Below are 7,091 nucleotides of genomic sequence, written 5' to 3'. Positions count from 1 at the left end.
GCGGTGTGACGCTTGTCAGAAGTTTTCACGTCGAGCTCATGTTCCGGCTCAAGAACTACGGATGATTCCTATCACTTGGCCTTTTGCCACTTGGGGGCTTGATATGGTGGGACCTTTTAAGCGTTCCAAGGATAAGAAGACCCACCTGTTGGTGGCGGTTGACAAGTTCACTAAATGGGTTGAAGCGGAGCCCGTCAGCAAGTGTGATGCAGCCACGGCGGTTCAATTTCTTAAAAAGATCATTTTCCGTTTTGGTTTTCCTCACAGCATCATCACAGATAATGGCAAAAACCTTTCTAAAGGTGAGATGGAGGATTTCTGTCAGAGAGAGCACATCCGGCTTGATTTAGCATCCGTAGCACACCCCCAGTCCAATGGTCAAGCTGAGAGGGCGAATCAAGAAATCCTGAAGGGTATCAAGCCCCGGCTTATGGTTCCTTTGAAGCGGATGCCGGGTTGCTAGGTGGAAGAATTACCATCCGTGTTATGGAGTATAAACACCACCCCAAACCGATCTACGGGTTATACACCTTTTTCATGGTTTAGAGGGCTGAGGTAGTCCTCCCCAGTGATATTCGTCATAACTCGCCCCGGGTTGCCAATTATGTTGAAGCGGACAATGAGCAAGCACGCCAAGAGGCGCTGGACCTGTTAGATGAGAAACATGACATGGCTTTGGCTCGATCGGCGGTTTATCAACAAGAACTGCGGCGTTATCACAGCCGCCGGGTTAAGACAAGAACCTTTCAAGAAGGCGATTTAGTGCTCCGGCTCATCCACGATCAGACCGATATGCACAAGTTATCCCCACCTTGGGAAGGACCCTTTGTGGTCAGCAAGAATTTGCACAACGGATCATATTACCTCATTGAAGTTCGAGATAACTCGCGCAATTCTGAGGAGGAGACCCGGCGGCCGTGGAACATAGCTCTCCTTTGGCCTTACTATACTTGAGCCATAGGCTTTTCTTATGTACATATTTCAACAATGTATATATTATGATCAATATAATAAACCGGCATCCTTGCTATAAGCAGGGCCTCTGCTGTTTTTTCTCAAATATCCTTTGAGTTCTATGGGGGCTTCAGCTGACAAAGCGGAGTACTACCTTTCAAACCGGCTATCAAGCCACAATACAGCTTGGGAGCTTCACACCCAATGGGCCAAAGAGAGCTGGATGCTATGCATAGCTCAAACATAGGCACCCATGAGCATATCTCACAAAGTCACTTGGGGGCTCCTTGTGTAAAATACCAAGGAGTTTGAAAGGACCCTTGTAGCTGGGTACCGACCCACGGCTTGGAAGCCTGCTGTATTCACCTAAAACCCCGGGTTAACCTGCCTTCATCAAGTAAGCCACTCCTATCCAGGTAATCCTGGCATGACCCGTCGAACGTTTGACAGTTACTCTCATTGAGACCCTGAACTTGTCAAAGTTAAAACGACGATTGGTTAGTTGGAGGCCCATCTTAAAAGGCTTTGTCAAATGGTTTAACTCAGTGGCCTGGCAGCCCATGAAAAGCCTCGAATTTGGGCCTGGCAGCCCTTGAAAAGCCTCGACTGCAAGTTTTATTTGCTTCTTTGAAGTTTTCTCTCCTTTGATAAGGTTCTGAGTTAAACCGGCGTCTCTTGACCCCGTATGACTTTTCAGTCATTATATTAACCCGGTGTTTGTTAACCCGGCTTGGTTTTCAATTATAAGTTGTAAGACCACATCCAATTATAAACCGGTGTTTATTAACCTGTCCTGGCTTTGACTATATGTCGCCACTTTGATCATCTGGTGTTCATCGTAACCCGACATGACTTATTCATAACATCATTAGAAGGAAGGGGTTATAACAGTTCAAGATTTGAGTTTTTACCCTCACTAAGGAATTTCGTATCACAGGTATGAGTTATTTCATATTTATTCCGCTCTGGTTATTAGGCAGGCTTTAGTATGACCCGTCCAGCGGTAAACCGCCAGGACAATTCTTTTTATGCAGACATAGGGATTGCATACTATATTATGATATATAAGCCAACACTGAAATTGTCATGGCGGATCAAACAAAGTATATCCCAGTGCATGATGGCATCAGATCAAAGTATTTAACTAGCCTATTACAAGGCGCTTTACGGCCCAAAATGAGGAATTATCCTTTCCACAGAGCAAAGTTTATGAAACATCAATCAGATTGCCGGATCAGGACTCATCACCATGTTGACGTGAAGTTGATGGATCATCCGGCGTCGGTTCAGCCTCCTCCTCCCCATCTAGTGGCTGGAAGTCAGTGGTGGTCCAGTCAATCCAGGTTAAAGCCTGAAAGACAGCCTCTTCACTTATAAGTTCAGTCAGATCAACGTCAGGGGCGTAAGTGTGCTTACGGATTGGTGGAATAAGATTTTGCACTTCTGGCATGACAGTCTCAATCCGTTTGTTGTTGGCGTCATAGAAGGACCGGTGAACAGTCAAGCTAGCTTCTTCTGCCAATTGACTCGCCAGAGGACGCATCTCCCTTGTCACATTTTTGAGGGCTTCGTTATCAAACTCTGCCCCGTCTTCTTGTTCACTAGGAAAGCCCTTGGCAATATCAACCGGATCTAGGTCAGCTATCCATGCTTTGGCTCGGGTAAGTGCCAGCAAAGCGCCAGCCCTGGCAGCAGATCGCTGCATCTCTTCTATCTACGCTAGCATCATGGATAACCTTGCTAGAGTGTCCTTGATCAATGTTGGGGCCGGATTGTTGTATGAGGTTGCGCAGATAACCCGTTGGGCACCGGTATACAACTGTTCAATCAGAGTATATGCTGCCTTCAGCTTCATCCGCATATCAGAGCCCAGATGAGCAATGCGGCCACCTACAGCGGTTTAAGAATTTCATGTTAAACCGGCAAATTACAAAGATGGTCATTCAAGAAGCCTTGGTAAAAGTACTTACCAAATACTGCAGAGGTCATGGCATTCACTTGGCGTTTCAACCCAGTAAGCTCTTCCGCCACCGGTTTAAGAGCCGACTCGGTGTCTTCAGCCCGCTTCAGCAATGCAGTCTTTTCAGTATCCCAGTTGGCACGCTCAGTCTTGAACCATTCTTTGAGTTGTTCCATGGTGGTTAAAGCGGTTTTTAGCTCATCCTTGGCCTTGGAAGTTTCTGCTTGTTGGGATTTGATATTCTCTTGAAGATCAGCAATTTGAGAGCCTTGGTGATTTATATCATCCTTCCACAGTCAGAGGAGCATGTAAACATTTTATCGAAAGTCCCAAGCATATAACCAGTTATACACTTGGCACTTGGGGGCTAATGCGGATTGTTTCTTTCCTGCTGATTGTTTGAAGTCCCAAGGATCAATACAAGTTTTAATCTTGGCACTTGGGGGCTAATGTGTGTTTGATCAAAAAAATACACAAGGAAAGTCAAGTACAGTATGGAGTATAGAAGTCCCGATTTGTTTTTGCAAGACAAACCGACCCTTGGGGGCTACGAAGTCCAAGTGTTCTTTATCTTTAAAAGTCCCAGTTTATCTTCAAGAGATAAACCACCGGCCCTTGGGGGCTGCAATACAATAAATGTACAGAATAAAGATGAAAGTGTTTACCTCATAGCGTTCCTTCATCAGATTTACCAAACCGGCCTCATAATCCCGGCTTGTGAAGAGGCAGTTCAAGAATCCGGAATGAAGATCCTGAGCAGAAAAATTGCATAGCTTGACAAGTCGGTCTTCCCCTTCCCTTTGCCCATAACAGAAAATTCGTCCTTGGCGTTATGTTTTGACAAAACAAATGGATTGCCCGTGGCGGTATAAGCAGTGCCAGTAACAACAACATCATCATTATCTTTGGCTGGGCTTCGCAGATTGGCGGCAGGGCTTGGCAGCAGGGCTTGGCGGATCACCAGTTGAACTCCGTGGATCAACAACTAGACTTGGAGGCGTGGCATGTGGATTTGATGTATCAACATGTGTAGCCGGGTCAGCTTCCGGAGGATTAGCATTAGTAGCTGGGTCTTGTGGAGCAGAGTCATCTATGACAATATCAGGATTTTCACCAGCATTTTCTGGGGTCTTCTCTGGATCAACATCGTCAGTGGGGCCACTGGTCTTAGCTTTCTTGCTCAATCGGGCCTTGGCGCTACAACATCAAAGTAAGGAATAGTACGATAAACCGACGCATGAAGAAACAAACCGAAAAGCAATACACTTACATAGCGACGGTCTTGAGGGGAGGCAGCTGAGTGGTTGTTGAACCGCTAGACGAATTGGAAGATGCCTGGTAATTCGGATCAGACGGATTGAGTGGGTATCAGAAGAAACCCTTCAAGGGATAAAGTTTTTCGGGAGAACAAGTAACCTCTGGACGACGCTTCCGGGTTGGTGTGTCCGCTAAACCGGAAGAGGTGACCTGTTGGCCACTGTGTCGGGTTGTGCGATGCCCTTTAGGCTGCTGTGTCTATAAAGAAAATTTTGGATCCAAATAAGCAAGAGGGTGAGAGTATTTCACTTTCCGAACTGCACGGCGAAATATTTGAACCGGCATAAGATCTGAATCGGAGGAAAGAGAGATTACCTCAACATGGTCCGCACGGCTGACCTCTGCATCATCCTGATAAAAGTCATTGTTAATAAAATGTATGAAAAGGGAGCCAAGGGAGTCAAGTTTTACCTCTTGGTCTGAATCATCAACATCTTTGGGCGGATCAGCAGCTTCGCCAGTTTTCTTCTTGGCTGCTCTCTTTATAACCTTGCTCTTTGGACGAGGAGCCCTTGTCTGTTTATCTGAAGCTTTCTTTTTCCAAAAGGAGCTATTGGCCTGTAAAATTAAACCGAGATTTATTAGAACCATGGTAAAGCGGAAGCAGATCAAGAAAGCACAGAGTTTAAATCTTTACCGCTGGTGGTTTGTTGGCGGTATAAAAGCGGGCCAGCCCGGTTTGGCTGCATGCGGTGGTTGATTCGTTTAACATCTTCTTCACCGATTCAGTGACTTCATCATCAATCATTTCTATTTCATTAAACCGTTGAGGGTCCTTGGCGTCGCTGGTATACTCATGCATTAATCTGGAGCGGCGACTTAAGGGAAGGGTGTGCCATTTAACCCAATAGCGAATGAGATCAACACCAGTTAAACCGTTAGCCAAGAGAGCCCGGAGCTTGGCGAGTTGAGGTGCATAAGTTTGCCGTTCTTTGGCAGTTAATTGTCGAGGTAAAGGGTGGCCGTTGCTAAGCCGGTGAGGGCGGTAACCCGGCAAGGGATTTTCTCCAGTAGGGGCAATTTCTGACAGTAAAACCAAGTTTGGTTCCAGTCTTTGGGATGACTGTGGTGTGATGCATGTGGGAAATCAACTTCTTTCCTCTTCTGGATTGATACCCCACCAAGTTCCGTGTTAGGACCATCAGAAAACTCAGTTCGGCGGTTTAAATGGAAAAAGTCCCGGAAGAGTTCAACGGATGATTCCTCTTGAAGGTAAACTTCGCAAAAAACTTGAAAGTTGCATATATTTGATATGGAGTTTGGTCCAATATCTTGTGGATGGATTTGAAAACTAGCAAGGACATCCCAGAAATTTTTTGATCCGGGAGGGCTGAAACCCCGGTCTAGGTGCTGCATAAAAACAATAACTTCTCCATCTTGAGGCTCAGGAGGGCACTTAGGGCCGGGAACTCGCCAGTGAAGGATATTCTTTGAAGCCAAAGCGCCCGTTACAACATATCCGTTGATTTGCGTCTCCGTGATCCGGGACGGAACCCAGTTGCAAGAGGCGAATTGCTTGGTCATTTTGGAAACAAACTGTAAAAGGAAAAGCAAGGCTGGTTTACGACAGATGGTTGGTATATACCAATCGGTGATAAACCGGGGAATTTGATGAAGGCATACAAGTGAGTTAAACCGGAATTTATTATTCAAGACCAGACGGCGGTTTAAGTGAGGGCTAATGATGTATGGCGGATTACCAGCTAATAAGGGTTCAAACCGCCCTTAGGTGGAAGAGCTAGAGATGAAAATCTGCTAAGTGTTGACAGAAACAGGTTTCACACAACAATGAAATTAATTTGGATCTACCAATGCTTCAGTAAGAAAACTTTTCTGCGATCTATAGAGGCGTTAAACAAAACAAAGAAGTTCGTGCGTTCTACTAAAGACTCTGTACAGAAAAGGAAGATCTACTAGTGCTAAAACTGGATGCGAGGCAACTACCGCACGAGATCTATGCTACAGTTAGATCAAGGAAACTATGGCAGAAGCGAATACGAAGAGACTGAGATGAACACCTATGAACACGGATGAATGCACGAACCCTAAATACAGATCTAGGGTTGAAAGGGAGAAGCTTACCAGATGCGCAGGGATAGCGGAGGAAAGCCGCAAATTTCTGGTACAATCAGGTTGATGCAGCGGCCTTTGTCGATGCAGTGCTCGAAGGCTGAGGGCGGCAGCGGAGCTTCAGAGCTTGAGCGTCGTGAGGAGGAAGAAGAGGTATGGAAGGGGAAGAGAGGAAGGACCCCCGAGCTGTTGGGGAACATAGCAGAAATTCAAAATTTTCCTACGAGTCACCAAGATCTATCTATGGAGAGACCAGCAACGAGAGAGAGGGGAGTGCATCTACATACCCTTGTAGATCGCTAAGCGGAAGCGTTCAAGAGAACGGGGTTGAAGGAGTCGTACTTGTCGTGATCCAAATCACCGGAGATTCTAGTGCCGAACGGACGGCACCTCCGCGTTCAACACACGTACAGCCCGGTGACGTCTCCCATGCCTTGATCCAGCAAGGAGAGAGGGAGAGGTTGAGGAAGACTCCATCCAGCAGCAGCACACCGACGTGGTGGTGATGGAGGAGTGTGGTAATCCAGCAGGGCTTCGCCAAGCACCGCGAGAGACAAGGAGAAAGAGAGGTAGGGCTGCGCCAGGGAGAGGTGGAAACTCTTGTAGATGGCAGCCCCAAAACCTCAAGTATATATAGGGGAGAGGGAGGGGGCTGCGACCCCTCTAGGGTTCCCACCCCAAGGGGTGCGGCAGCCCCAAACCCATCTAGGGTGGCAGCCAGGGGGGGGAGAGGGGGAAACTTGCCCCCCAAGCAAGGTCGGGCGCCCCCTCCCCGAACCCTAGGCGCCTT

The sequence above is a fragment of the Triticum dicoccoides genome, chromosome 6B, assembly GCF_002162155.2.
Source record: "Triticum dicoccoides isolate Atlit2015 ecotype Zavitan chromosome 6B, WEW_v2.0, whole genome shotgun sequence".
Lineage (NCBI taxonomy): Eukaryota > Viridiplantae > Streptophyta > Magnoliopsida > Poales > Poaceae > Triticum > Triticum dicoccoides.
Note: the sequence above shows the minus strand (reverse complement) of the source record.